The sequence below is a fragment of the Schistocerca gregaria genome, chromosome 3, assembly GCF_023897955.1.
Source record: "Schistocerca gregaria isolate iqSchGreg1 chromosome 3, iqSchGreg1.2, whole genome shotgun sequence".
NCBI classification, from domain to species: domain Eukaryota; kingdom Metazoa; phylum Arthropoda; class Insecta; order Orthoptera; family Acrididae; genus Schistocerca; species Schistocerca gregaria.
The window spans coordinates 27,451,143-27,465,795 of record NC_064922.1 but is presented as its reverse complement, the minus strand read 5'-3'; the positions used below and the strand labels follow the sequence as shown (position 1 = coordinate 27,465,795).

Genomic DNA, 14,653 nt, shown 5'->3' with positions numbered 1-14,653 from the left:
CACAAAACTCACTCCATGAATTGATTGCTTCGGCATCTGTTATCAGCAGTCACAACTAGCAACACCAGTAGCAGCTGACTGCACGCAAAGAATAGGAATGTGCAGTGGGATTTACGTGAACTCGGCGCAAGGCAGATCTTTCCGACATAGGCTTGAGAATCTTACGGGAACACTTGTACTGTTTCTAAATTAAGTGTAGGCGTGGGAGGAGGGTGCTTCCTGCGCACTAATAACAGCACGCTTGTCAATTGTGGATGCTAATCATTCGCTTGTATCTTCCTAGACACATCTGCTGGTTGTGAATTATTCCTCTTGCATGGCAAGGTGCGCATGGAGGTGTGTTAAAAATTCTGCAGGCACTGGGTATTGATCCCAGTACTTCTCGCATACTGAGCGAGCGCTCTACCATCTGAGCTTCACCCGCCCTCCGAAGACTAATGGTGCTACATACAGCCATATATACGACACAGACCCTTGCATTCCCATTATTCAGCAGACAAACACTACTCCTTATGTATCCGTTAGGGTGTCTTTCAGGTTTCGTGCATTCTGTATCGAATCGTAGTTGGCCACAATGAAAGTGGAACGTATAACGTCGAAAATAGAATTCGGACACCGCTCTGAGTAAGACCAACGTGTTGTCCACCCTCTAGACTTCAATGAGGTTAAGCCGCGATACCTAAGACAGATCTGCACTCGATGACACCTCGATAACAGCCAGTCCCCACACTTACATCTTGCTCTCCTTACGTCAGTATACATCATATCAGTCTGTGACGCTGGCTTTGCAACATCTTGCGTGCCTTTAGGTTCGCCGCGACCAACACTTACCATGCACTGACCACAAAAAATGGAGGCGCCGCGGCTTGAACCCTGGACATTTCACATGCGAAGCGAACGTTCTACCAACTGAGCTACGCCCCATGCACGAGCAAATTGCGCTATTCCCCATCCTTTGCGACTCAGATGCGCACGGACACGATGGTTGGTTGGTTTGTAGCGGTGAAGGGAGCAGAGTACAAAGGCGCGGACCCGTTCATATACACAAAAGTTCCAAGTAGTTTCGATGCTCTGGTATTACAAATGCAAATTCCGTCTGTTTTTAACGTCTTAAATTGAAAGGGCCGTCATAAATTGCTCCGTTTTCACTCCTTGTCGACAATCATACAGCACCTGAGGTAACAAACACATCTCGAGCCCCATTGTGCACTCCATTATTCATGCCAACTCAGTGCCTCGCTCTTTACTACTGTGTACCAATCTTGTCGTCCAACTGCAAAACACTGGGCCACAACAAGTTTCCGCGTCTCCATTGCAATGCGCATACTACGAAACATTCCCCAAACTTGGCACTCACCCTCGCAGTCGACTTTTCCGACTTTCCACGACGCTCACGCAACGCTCACGCTAGTGACAGCATTATTTATAGTTCGACGTCGCGCCAAAGCGAATGAGCACATTTCGCCTACGGCTTAGGCCGCCCTCCTAGTGTGGCTGCTCGGTGTCTGCAGGCAGCGAGGGTCTGCAAGCTTCCTGTGTTCGCACCTATGTCACCTGTGCTTGCTTGTCAGAGACAGACTATCGCAAAACACACAACTCACTCCATGAATTGATTGCTACGGCATCTGTTATCAGCAGTCACAACTAGCAACACCAGTAGCAGCTGACTGCAGGCAAAGAATAGGAATGTGCAGTGGGATTTACGTGAACTCGGCGCAAGGCAGATCTTTCCGACATAGGCTTGAGAATCTTACGGGAACACTTGTACTGTTTCTAAATTAAGTGTAGGCGTGGGAGGAGGGTGCTTCCTGCGCACTAATAACAGCACGCTTGTCAATTGTGGATGCTAATCATTCGCTTGTATCTTCCTAGACACATCTGCTGGTTGTGAATTATTCCTCTTGCATGGCAAGGTGCGCATGTAGGTGTGTTAAAATTTATGCAGGCACTGGGTATTGATCCCAGTACCTCTCGCATACTGAGCGAGCGCTCTACCATCTGAGCTACGCCCGCCCCCGAAGACTAATGGTGCTACATACAGCCATATAGACGACACAGACCCTTGCACTCCCATTATTCAGCAGACAAACACTACTCTCTATGTATCCGTTAGGGTGTCTTTCAGGTTTCGTGCATTCTGTATCGAATCGTAGTTGGCCACAATGAAAGTGGAACGTATAACGTCGAAAATAGAATTCGGACACCGCTCTGAGTAAGACCAACGTGTTGTCCACCCTCTAGACTTCAATGAGGTTAAGCCGCGATACCTAAGACTGATCTGCACTCGATGACACCTCGATAACAGCCGGTCCCCACACTTACATCTTGCTCTCCTTACGTCAGTATACATCATATCAGTCTGTGACGCTGGCTTTGCAACATCTTGCGTGCCTTTAGGTTCGCCGCGACCAACACTTACCATGCACTGACCACAAAAAATTGAGGCGCCGCGGCTTGAACCCTGGACCTTTCACATGCGAAGCGAACGTTCTACCAACTGAGCTACGCCCCACGCACGAGCAAACTGCGCTATTCCCCATCCTTTGCGACTCAGAAGCGCACGGACACGATGGTTGGTTGGTTTGTAGCGGTGAAGGGAGCAGAGTACAAAGGCGCGGACCCGTTCATATACACAAAAGTTCCAAGTAGTTTCGATGCTCTGGTATTACAAATGCAAATTCCGTCTGTTTTTAACGTCTTAAATTGAAAGAGCCGTCATAAATTGCTCCGTTTTCACTCCTTGTCGACAATCATACAGCACCTGAGGTAACAAACACATCTCGAGCCCATTGTGCACTCCATTATTCATGCCAACTCAGTGCCTCGCTCTTTACTACTGTGTACCAATCTTGTCGTCCAACTGCAAAACACTGGGCCACAACAAGTTTCCGCGTCTCCATTGCAATGCGCATACTACGAAACATTCCCCAAACTTGGCACTCACCCTCGCAGTCGACTTTTCCGACTTTCCACGACGCTCACGCTAGTGACAGCATTATTTATAGTTCGACGTCGCGCCAAAGCGAATGAGCACATTTCGCCTACGGCTTAGGCCGCCCTCCTAGTGTGGCTGCTCGGTGTCTGCAGGCAGCGAGGGTCTGCAAGCTTCCTGTGTTCGCACCTATGTCACCTGTGCTTGCTTGTCAGAGACAGACTATCGCAAAACACACAACTCACTCCATGAATTGATTGCTACGGCATCTGTTATCAGCAGTCACAACTAGCAACACCAGTAGCAGCTGACTGCACGCAAAGAATAGGAATGTGCAGTGGGATTTACGTGAACTCGGCGCAAGGCAGATCTTTCCGACATAGGCTTGAGAATCTTACGGGAACACTTGTACTGTTTCTAAATTAAGTGTAGGCGTGGGAGGAGGGTGCTTCCTGCGCACTAATAACAGCACGCTTGTCAATTGTGGATGCTAATCATTCGCTTGTATCTTCCTAGACACATCTGCTGGTTGTGAATTATTCCTCTTGCATGGCAAGGTGCGCATGTAGGTGTGTTAAAATTTATGCAGGCACTGGGTATTGATCCCAGTACCTCTCGCATACTGAGCGAGCGCTCTACCATCTGAGCTACGCCCGCCTCCGAAGACTAATGGTGCTACATACAGCCATATAGACGACACAGACCCTTGCACTCCCATTATTCAGCAGACAAACACTACTCTCTATGTATCCGTTAGGGTGTCTTTCAGGTTTCGTGCATTCTGTATCGAATCGTAGTTGGCCACAATGAAAGTGGAACGTATAACGTCGGAAATAGAATTCGGACACCGCTCTGAGTAAGACCAACGTGTTGTCCACCCTCTAGACTTCAATGAGGTTAAGCCGCGATACCTAAGACTGATCTGCACTCGATGACACCTCGATAACAGCCGGTCCCCACACTTACATCTTGCTCTCCTTACGTCAGTATACATCATATCAGTCTGTGACGCTGGCTTTGCAACATCTTGCGTGCCTTTAGGTTCGCCGCGACCAACACTTACCATGCACTGACCACAAAAAATGGAGGCGCCGCGGCTTCAACCCTGGACCTTTCACATGCGAAGCGAACGTTCTACCAACTGAGCTACGCCCCATGCACGAGCAAACTGCGCGATTCCCCATTCTTTGCGTCTCAGATGCGCACGGACACGATGGTTGATTGGTTTGTAGCGGTGAAGGGAGCAGAGTACAAAGGCGCGGACCCGTTCATATACACAAAAGTTCCAAGTAGTTTCGATGCTCTGGTATTACAAATGCAAATTCCGTCTGTTTTTAACGTCTTAAATTGAAAGAGCCGTCATAAATTGCTCCGTTTTCACTCCTTGTCGACAATCATACAGCACCTGAGGTAACAAACACATCTCGAGCCCCATTGTGCACTCCATTATTCATGCCAACTCAGTGCCTCGCTCTTTACTACTGTGTACCAATCTTGTCGTCCAACTGCAAAACACTGGGCCACAACAAGTTTCCGCGTCTCCATTGCAATGCGCATACTACGAAACATTCCCCAAACTTGGCACTCACCCTCGCAGCCGACTTTTCCGACTTTCCACGACGCTCACGCAACGCTCACGCTAGTGACAGCATTATTTATAGTTCGACGTCGCGCCAAAGCGAATGAGCACATTTCGCCTACGGCTTAGGCCGCCCTCCTAGTGTGGCTGCTCGGTGTCTGCAGGCAGCGAGGGTCTGCAAGCTTCCTGTGTTCGCACCTATGTCACCTGTGCTTGCTTGTCAGAGACAGACTATCGCAAAACACACAACTCACTCCATGAATTGATTGCTACGGCATCTGTTATCAGCAGTCACAACTAGCAACACCAGTAGCAGCTGACTGCACGCAAAGAATAGGAATGTGCAGTGGGATTTACGTGAACTCGGCGCAAGGCAGATCTTTCCGACATAGGCTTGAGAATCTTACGGGAACACTTGTACTGTTTCTAAATTAAGTGTAGGCGTGGGAGGAGGGTGCTTCCTGCGCACTAATAACAGCACGCTTGTCAATTGTGGATGCTAATCATTCGCTTGTATCTTCCTAGACACATCTGCTGGTTGTGAATTATTCCTCTTGCATGGCAAGGTGCGCATGTAGGTGTGTTAAAATTTATGCAGGCACTGGGTATTGATCCCAGTACCTCTCGCATACTGAGCGAGCGCTCTACCATCTGAGCTACGCCCGCCTCCGAAGACTAATGGTGCTACATACAGCCATATAGACGACACAGACCCTTGCACTCCCATTATTCAGCAGACAAACACTACTCTCTATGTATCCGTTAGGGTGTCTTTCAGGTTTCGTGCATTCTGTATCGAATCGTAGTTGGCCACAATGAAAGTGGAACGTATAACGTCGGAAATAGAATTCGGACACCGCTCTGAGTAAGACCAACGTGTTGTCCACCCTCTAGACTTCAATGAGGTTAAGCCGCGATACCTAAGACTGATCTGCACTCGATGACACCTCGATAACAGCCGGTCCCCACACTTACATCTTGCTCTCCTTACGTCAGTATACATCATATCAGTCTGTGACGCTGGCTTTGCAACATCTTGCGTGCCTTTAGGTTCGCCGCGACCAACACTTACCATGCACTGACCTCAAAAAATGGAGGCGCCGCGGCTTCAACCCTGGACCTTTCACATGCGAAGCGAACGTTCTACCAACTGAGCTACGCCCCATGCACGAGCAAACTGCGCGATTCCCCATTCTTTGCGTCTCAGATGCGCACGGACACGATGGTTGATTGGTTTGTAGCGGTGAAGGGAGCAGAGTACAAAGGCGCGGACCCGTTCATATACACAAAAGTTCCAAGTAGTTTCGATGCTCTGGTATTACAAATGCAAATTCCGTCTGTTTTTAACGTCTTAAATTGAAAGAGCCGTCATAAATTGCTCCGTTTTCACTCCTTGTCGACAATCATACAGCACCTGAGGTAACAAACACATCTCGAGCCCCATTGTGCACTCCATTATTCATGCCAACTCAGTGCCTCGCTCTTTACTACTGTGTACCAATCTTGTCGTCCAACTGCAAAACACTGGGCCACAACAAGTTTCCGCGTCTCCATTGCAATGCGCATACTACGAAACATTCCCCAAACTTGGCACTCACCCTCGCAGCCGACTTTTCCGACTTTCCACGACGCTCACGCAACGCTCACGCTAGTGACAGCATTATTTATAGTTCGACGTCGCGCCAAAGCGAATGAGCACATTTCGCCTACGTCTTAGGCCGCCCTCCTAGTGTGGCTGCTCGGTGTCTGCAGGCAGCGAGGGTCTGCAAGCTTCCTGTGTTCGCACCTATGTCACCTGTGCTTGCTTGTCAGAGACAGACTATCGCAAAACACACAACTCACTCCATGAATTGATTGCTACGGCATCTGTTATCAGCAGTCACAACTAGCAACACCAGTAGCAGCTGACTGCACGCAAAGAATAGGAATGTGCAGTGGGATTTACGTGAACTCGGCGCAAGGCAGATCTTTCCGACATAGGCTTGAGAATCTTACGGGAACACTTGTACTGTTTCTAAATTAAGTGTAGGCGTGGGAGGAGGGTGCTTCCTGCGCACTAATAACAGCACGCTTGTCAATTGTGGATGCTAATCATTCGCTTGTATCGCCCCCGAAGACTAATGGTGCTACATACAGCCATATAGACGACACAGACCCTTGCACTCCCATTATTCAGCAGACAAACGCTACTCTCTATGTATCCGTTAGGGTGTCTTTCAGGTTTCGTGCATTCTGTATCGAATCGTAGTTGGCCACAATGAAAGTGGAACGTATAACGTCGAAAATAGAATTCGGACACCGCTCTGAGTAAGACCAACGTGTTGTCCACCCTCTAGACTTCAATGAGGTTAAGCCGCGATACCTAAGACTGATCTGCACTCGATGACACCTCGATAACAGCCGGTCCCCACACTTACATCTTGCTCTCCTTACGTCAGTATACATCATATCAGTCTGTGAAGCTGGCTTTGCAACATCTTGCGTGCCTTTAGGTTCGCCGCGACCAACACTTACCATGCACTGACCAGAAAAAATGGAGGCGCCGCGGCTTGAACCCTGGACCTTTCACATGCCAAGCGAACGTTCTACCAACTGAGCTACGCCCCATGCACGAGCAAACTGCGCTATTCCCCATCCTTTGCGACTCAGATGCGCACGGACACGATGGTTGGTTGGTTTGTAGCGGTGAAGGGAGCAGAGTACAAAGGCGCGGACCCGTTCATATACACAAAAGTTCCAAGTAGTTTCGATGCTCTGGTATTACAAATGCAAATTCCGTCTGTTTTTAACGTCTTAAATTGTAAGAGCCGTCATAAATTGCTCCGTTTTCACTCCTTGTCGACAATCATACAGCACCTGAGGTAACAAACACATCTCGAGCCCCATTGTGCACTCCATTATTCATGCCAACTCAGTGCCTCGCTCTTTACTACTGTGTACCAATCTTGTCGTCCAACTGCAAAACACTGGGCCACAACAAGTTTCCGCGTCTCCATTGCAATGCGCATACTACGAAACATTCCCCAAACTTGGCACTCACCCTCGCAGTCGACTTTTCCGACTTTCCACGACGCTCACGCAACGCTCACGCTAGTGACAGCATTATTTATAGTTCGACGTCGCGCCAAAGCGAATGAGCACATTTCGCCTACGGCTTAGGCCGCCCTCCTAGTGTGGCTGCTCGGTGTCTGCAGGCAGCGAGGGTCTGCAAGCTTCCTGTGTTCGCACCTATGTCACCTGTGCTTGCTTGTCAGAGACAGACTATCGCAAAACACACAACTCACTCCATGAATTGATTGCTACGGCATCTGTTATCAGCAGTCACAACTAGCAACACCGGTAGCAGCTGACTGCACGCAAAGAATAGGAATGTGCAGTGGGATTTACGTGAACTCGGCGCAAGGCACAATTTCCGACATAGGCTTGAGAATCTTACGGGAACACTTGTACTGTTTCTAAATTAAGTGTAGGCGTGGGAGGAGGGTGCTTCCTGCGCACTAATAACAGCACGCTTGTCAATTGTGGATGCTAATCATGCGCTTGTATCTTCCTAGACACATCTGCTGGTTGTGAATTATTCCTCTTGCATGAAAAGGTGCGCATGTAGGTGTGTTAAAATTTATGCAGGCACTGGGTATTGATCCCAGTACCTCTCGCATACTGAGCGAGCGCTCTACCATCTGAGCTACGCCCGCCCCCGAAGACTAATGGTGCTACCTACAGCCATATAGACGACACAGACACTTGCACTCCCATTATTCAGCAGACAAACACTACTCTCTATGTATCCGTTAGGGTGTCTTTCAGGTTTCGTGCATTCTGTATCGAATCGTAGTTGGCCACAATGAAAGTGGAACGTATAACGTCGAAAATAGAATTTGGACACCGCACTGAGTAAGACCAACGTGTTGTCCACCCTCTAGACTTCAATGAGGTTAAGCCGCGATACCTAAGACTGATCTGCACTCGATGACACCTCGATAACAGCCGGTCCCCACACTTACATCTTGCTCTCCTTACGTCAGTATACATCATATCAGTCTGTGACGCTGGCTTTGCAACATCTTGCGTGCCTTTAGGTTCGCCGCGACCAACACTTACCATGCACCGACCACAAAAAATGGAGGCGCCGCGGCTTGAACCCTGGACCTTTCACATGCGAAGCGAACGTTCTACCTACTGAGCTACGCCCCATGCACGAGCAAACTGCGCTATTCCCCATCGTTTGCGACTCAGATGCGCACGGACACGATGGTTGGTTGGTTTGTAGCGGTGAAGGGAGCAGAGTACAAAGGCGCGGACCCGTTCATATACACAAAAGTTCCAAGTAGTTTCGATGCTCTGGTATTACAAATGCAAATTCTGTTTGTTTTTAACGTCTTAAATTGAAAGAGCCGTCATAAATTGCTCCGTTTTCACTCCTTGTCGACAATCATACAGCACCTGAGGTAACAAACACATCTCGAGCCCCATTGTGCACTCCATTATTCATGCCAACTCAGTGCCTCGCTCTTTACTACTGTGTACCAATCTTGTCGTCCAACTGCAAAACACTGGGCCACAACAAGTTTCCGCGTCTCCATTGTAATGCGCATACTACGAAACATTCCCCAAACTTGGCACTCACCCTCGAAGTCGACTTTTCCGACTTTCCACGACGCTCACGCAACGCTCACGCTAGTGACAGCATTATTTATAGTTCGACGTCGCGCCAAAGCGAATGAGCACATTTCGCCTACGTCTTAGGCCGCCCTCCTAGTGTGGCTGCTCGGTGTCTGCAGGCAGCGAGGGTCTGCAAGCTTCCTGTGTTCGCACCTATGTCACCTGTGCTTGCTTGTCAGAGACAGACTATCGCAAAACACACAACTCACTCCATGAATTGATTGCTACGGCATCTGTTATCAGCAGTCACAACTAGCAACACCAGTAGCAGCTGACTGCACGCAAAGAATAGGAATGTGCAGTGGGATTTACGTGAACTCGGCGCAAGGCACATCTTTCCGACATAGGCTTGAGAATCTTACGGGAACACTTGTACTGTTCCTAAATTAAGTGTAGGCGTGGGGGGGAGGGTGCTTCCTGCGCACTAATAACAGCACGCTTGTCAATTGTGGATGCTAATTATTCGCTTGTATCTTCCTAGACACATCTGCTGGTTGTGAATTATTCCTCTTGCATGGCAAGGTGCGCATGTAGGTGTGTTAAAATTTATGCAGGCACTGGGTATTGATCCCAGTACCTCTCGCATACTGAGCGAGCGCTCTACCATCTGAGCTACGCCCGCCCCCGAAGACTAATGGTGCTACCTACAGCCATATAGACGACACAGACACTTGCACTCCAATTATTCAGCAGACAAACACTACTCTCTATGTATCCGTTAGGGTGTCTTTCAGGTTTCGTGCATTCTGTATCGAATCGTAGTTGGCCACAATGAAAGTGGAACGTATAACGTCGAAAATAGAATTTGGACACCGCACTGAGTAAGACCAACGTGTTGTCCACCCTCTAGACTTCAATGAGGTTAAGCCGCGATACCTAAGACTGATCTGCACTCGATGACACCTCGATAACAGCCGGTCCCCACACTTACATCTTGCTCTCCTTACGTCAGTATACATCATATCAGTCTGTGACGCTGGCTTTGCAACATCTTGCGTGCCTTTAGGTTCGCCGCAACCAACACTTACCATGCACCGACCACAAAAAATGGAGGCGCCGCGGCTTGAACCCTGGACCTTTCACATGCGAAGCGAACGTTCTACCTACTGAGCTACGCCCCATGCACGAGCAAACTGCGCTATTCCCCATCGTTTGCGACTCAGATGCGCACGGACACGATGGTTGGTTGGTTTGTAGCGGTGAAGGGAGCAGAGTACAAAGGCGCGGACCCGTTCATATACACAAAAGTTCCAAGTAGTTTCGATGCTCTGGTATTACAAATGCAAATTCTGTTTGTTTTTAACGTCTTAAATTGAAAGAGCCGTCATAAATTGCTCCGTTTTCACTCCTTGTCGACAATCATACAGCACCTGAGGTAACAAACACATCTCGAGCCCCATTGTGCACTCCATTATTCATGCCAACTCAGTGCCTCGCTCTTTACTACTGTGTACCAATCTTGTCGTCCAACTGCAAAACACTGGGCCACAACAAGTTTCCGCGACTCCATTGCAATGCGCATACTACGAAACATTCCCCAAACTTGGCACTCACCCTCGCAGCCGACTTTTCCGACTTTCCACGACGCTCACGCTAGTGACAGCATTATTTATAGTTCGACGTCGCGCCAAAGCGAATGAGCACATTTCGCCTACGGCTTAGGCCGCCCTCCTAGTGTGGCTGCTCGGTGTCTGCAGGCAGCGAGGGTCTGCAAGCTTCCTGTGTTCGCACCTATGTCACCTGTGCTTGCTTGTCAGAGACAGACTATCGCAAAACACACAACTCACTCCATGAATTGATTGCTACGGCATCTGTTATCAGCAGTCACAACTAGCAACACCAGTAGCAGCTGACTGCACGCAAAGAATAGGAATGTGCAGTGGGATTTACGTGAACTCGGCGCAAGGCAGATCTTTCCGACATAGGCTTGAGAATCTTACGGGAACACTTGTACTGTTTCTAAATTAAGTGTAGGCGTGGGAGGAGGGTGCTTCCTGCGCACTAATAACAGCACGCTTGTCAATTGTGGATGCTAATCATTCGCTTGTATCTTCCTAGACACATCTGCTGGTTGTGAATTATTCCTCTTGCATGAAAAGGTGCGCATGTAGGTGTGTTAAAATTTATGCAGGCACTGGGTATTGATTCCAGTACCTCTCGCATACTGAGCGAGCGCTCTACCATCTGAGCTACGCCCGCCCCCGAAGACTAATGGTGCTACTTACAGCCATATAAACGACACAGACCCTTGCACTCCCATTATTCAGCAGACAAACACTACTCTCTATGTATCCGTTAGGGTGTCTTTCAGGTTTCGTGCATTCTGTATCGAATCGTAGTTGGCCACAATGAAAGTGGAACGTATAACGTCGAAAATAGAATTCGGACACCGCACTGAGTAAGACCAACGTGTTGTCCACCCTCTAGACTTCAATGAGGTTAAGCCGCGATACCTAAGACTGATCTGCACTCGATGACACCTCGATAACAGCCGGTCCCCACACTTACATCTTGCTCTCCTTACGTCAGTATACATCATATCAGTCTGTGACGCTGGCTTTGCAACATCTTGCGTGCCTTTAGGTTCGCCGCGACCAACACTTACCATGCACCGACCACAAAAAATGGAGGCGCCGCGGCTTGAACCCTGGACCTTTCACATGCGAAGCGAACGTTCTACCTACTGAGCTACGCCCCATGCACGAGCAAACTGCGCTATTCCCCATCCTTTGCGACTCAGAAGCGCACGGACACGATGGTTGGTTGGTTTGTAGCGGTGAAGGGAGCAGAGTACAAAGGCGCGGACCCGTTCATATACACAAAAGTTCCAAGTAGTTTCGATGCTCTGGTATTACAAATGCAAATTCTGTCTGTTTTTAACGTCTTAAATTGAAAGAGCCGTCATAAATTGCTCCGTTTTCACTCCTTGTCGACAATCATACAGCACCTGAGGTAACAAACACATCTCGAGCCCCATTGTGCACTCCATTATTCATGCCAACTCAGTGCCTCGCTCTTTACTACTGTGTACCAATCTTGTCGTCCAACTGCAAAACACTGGGCCACAACAAGTTTCCGCGTCTCCATTGCAATGCGCATACTACGAAACATTCCCCAAACTTGGCACTCACCCTCGCAGTCGACTTTTCCGACTTTCCACGACGCTCACGCTAGTGACAGCATTATTTATAGTTCGACGTCGCGCCAAAGCGAATGAGCACATTTCGCCTACGGCTTAGGCCGCCCTCCTAGTGTGGCTGCTTGGTGTCTGCAGGCAGCGAGAGTCTGCAAGCTTCCTGTGTTCGCACCTATGTCACCTGTGCTTGCTTGTCAGAGACAGACTATCGCAAAACACACAACTCACTCCATGAATTGATTGCTACGGCATCTGTTATCAGCAGTCACAACTAGCAACACCAGTAGCAGCTGACTGCACGCAAAGAATAGGAATGTGCAGTGGGATTTACGTGAACTCGGCGCAAGGCACATCTTTCCGACATAGGCTTGAGAATCTTACGGGAACACTTGTACTGTTCCTAAATTAAGTTTAGGCGTGGGAGGAGGGTGCTTCCTGCGCACTAATAACAGCACGCTTGTCAATTGTGGATGCTAATCATTCGCTTGTATCTTCCTAGACACATCTGCTGGTTGTGAATTATTCCTCTTGCATGGCAAGGTGCGCATGTAGGTGTGTTAAAATTTATGCAGGCACTGGGTATTGATCCCAGTACCTCTCGCATACTGAGCGAGCGCTCTACCATCTGAGCTACGCCCGCCCCCGAAGACTAATGGTGCTACATACAGCCATATAGACGACACAGACCCTTGCACTCCCATTATTCAGCAGACAAACACTACTCTCTATGTATCCGTTAGGGTGTCTTTCAGGTTTCGTGCATTCTGTATCGAATCGTAGTTGGCCACAATGAAAGTGGAACGTATAACGTCGAAAATAGAATTCGGACACCGCTCTGAGTAAGAACAACGTGTTGTGCACCCTCTAGACTTCAATGAGGTTAAGCCGCGATACCTAAGACTGATCTGCACTCGATGACACCTCGATAACAGCCGGTCCCCACACTTACATCTTGCTCTCCTTACGTCAGTATACATCATATCAGTCTGTGACGCTGGCTTTGCAACATCTTGCGTGCCTTTAGGTTCGCCGCGACCAACACTTACCATGCACTGACCACAAAAAATGGAGGCGCCGCGGCTTGAACCCTGGACCTTTCACATGCGAAGCGAACGTTCTACCAACTGAGCTACGCCCCATGCACGAGCAAACTGCGCTATTCCCCATCCTTTGCGACTCAGAAGCGCACGGACACGATGGTTGGTTGGTTTGTAGCGGTGAAGGGAGCAGAGTACAAAGGCGCGGACCCGTTCATATACACAAAAGTTCCAAGTAGTTTCGATGCTCTGGTATTACAAATGCAAATTCCGTCTGTTTTTAACGTCTTAAATTGTAAGAGCCGTCATAAATTGCTCCGTTTTCACTCCTTGTCGACAATCATACAGCACCTGAGGTAACAAACACATCTCGAGCCCCATTGTGCACTCCATTATTCATGCCAACTCAGTGCCTCGCTCTTTACTACTGTGTACCAATCTTGTCGTCCAACTGCAAAACACTGGGCCACAACAAGTTTCCGCGTCTCCATTGCAATGCGCATACTACGAAACATTCCCCAAACTTGGCACTCACCCTCGCAGTCGACTTTTCCGACTTTCCACGACGCTCACGCAACGCTCACGCTAGTGACAGCATTATTTATAGTTCGACGTCGCGCCAAAGCGAATGAGCACATTTCGCCTACGGCTTAGGCCGCCCTCCTAGTGTGGCTGCTCGGTGTCTGCAGGCAGCGAGGGTCTGCAAGCTTCCTGTGTTCGCACCTATGTCACCTGTGCTTGCTTGTCAGAGACAGACTATCGCAAAACACACAACTCACTCCATGAATTGATTGCTACGGCATCTGTTATCAGCAGTCACAACTAGCAACACCAGTAGCAGCTGACTGCACGCAAAGAATAGGAATGTGCAGTGGGATTTACGTGAACTCGGCGCAAGGCAGATCTTTCCGACATAGGCTTGAGAATCTTACGGGAACACTAGTACTGTTTCTAAATTAAGTGTAGGCGTGGGAGGAGGGTGCTTCCTGCGCACTAATAACAGCACGCTTGTCAATTGTGGATGCTAATCATTCGCTTGTATCTTCCTAGACACATCTGCTGGTTGTGAATTATTCCTCTTGCATGAAAAGGTGCGCATGTAGGTGTGTTAAAATTTATGCAGGCACTGGGTATTGATCCCAGTACCTCTCGCATACTGAGCGAGCGCTCTACCATCTGAGCTACGCCCGCCCCCGAAGACTAATGGTGCTACTTACAGCCATATAGACGACACAGACCCTTGCACTCCCATTATTCAGCAGACAAACACTACTCTCTATGTATCCGTTAGGGTGTCTTTCAGGTTT

The 14,653-nt window shown here is 48.9% G+C and overlaps 7 non-coding genes across 7 annotated transcripts; all 7 read right to left on the bottom strand.

Annotated features, from left to right (window-relative positions):
• Window positions 1-1,940: 1,940 nt before the first annotated feature.
• Window positions 1,941-2,013, bottom strand: Trnat-agu (transfer RNA threonine (anticodon AGU)). The gene has a single exon. It is a non-coding gene; the product is annotated as a tRNA-Thr (tRNA).
• Window positions 2,014-3,516: 1,503 nt separating this feature from the next.
• Window positions 3,517-3,589, bottom strand: Trnat-agu (transfer RNA threonine (anticodon AGU)). The gene has a single exon. It is a non-coding gene; the product is annotated as a tRNA-Thr (tRNA).
• Window positions 3,590-5,104: 1,515 nt separating this feature from the next.
• Window positions 5,105-5,177, bottom strand: Trnat-agu (transfer RNA threonine (anticodon AGU)). The gene has a single exon. It is a non-coding gene; the product is annotated as a tRNA-Thr (tRNA).
• Window positions 5,178-8,133: 2,956 nt separating this feature from the next.
• Trnat-agu (transfer RNA threonine (anticodon AGU)) lies at window positions 8,134-8,206 on the bottom strand. Its single transcript has one exon. It is a non-coding gene; the product is annotated as a tRNA-Thr (tRNA).
• A 1,516-nt stretch (window positions 8,207-9,722) lies between these two features.
• Trnat-agu (transfer RNA threonine (anticodon AGU)) lies at window positions 9,723-9,795 on the bottom strand. The gene has a single exon. It is a non-coding gene; the product is annotated as a tRNA-Thr (tRNA).
• A 3,081-nt stretch (window positions 9,796-12,876) lies between these two features.
• On the bottom strand, window positions 12,877-12,949 carry Trnat-agu (transfer RNA threonine (anticodon AGU)). The gene has a single exon. It is a non-coding gene; the product is annotated as a tRNA-Thr (tRNA).
• A 1,515-nt stretch (window positions 12,950-14,464) lies between these two features.
• Window positions 14,465-14,537, bottom strand: Trnat-agu (transfer RNA threonine (anticodon AGU)). Its single transcript has one exon. It is a non-coding gene; the product is annotated as a tRNA-Thr (tRNA).
• Between the last annotated feature and the right edge of the window lie 116 nt (window positions 14,538-14,653).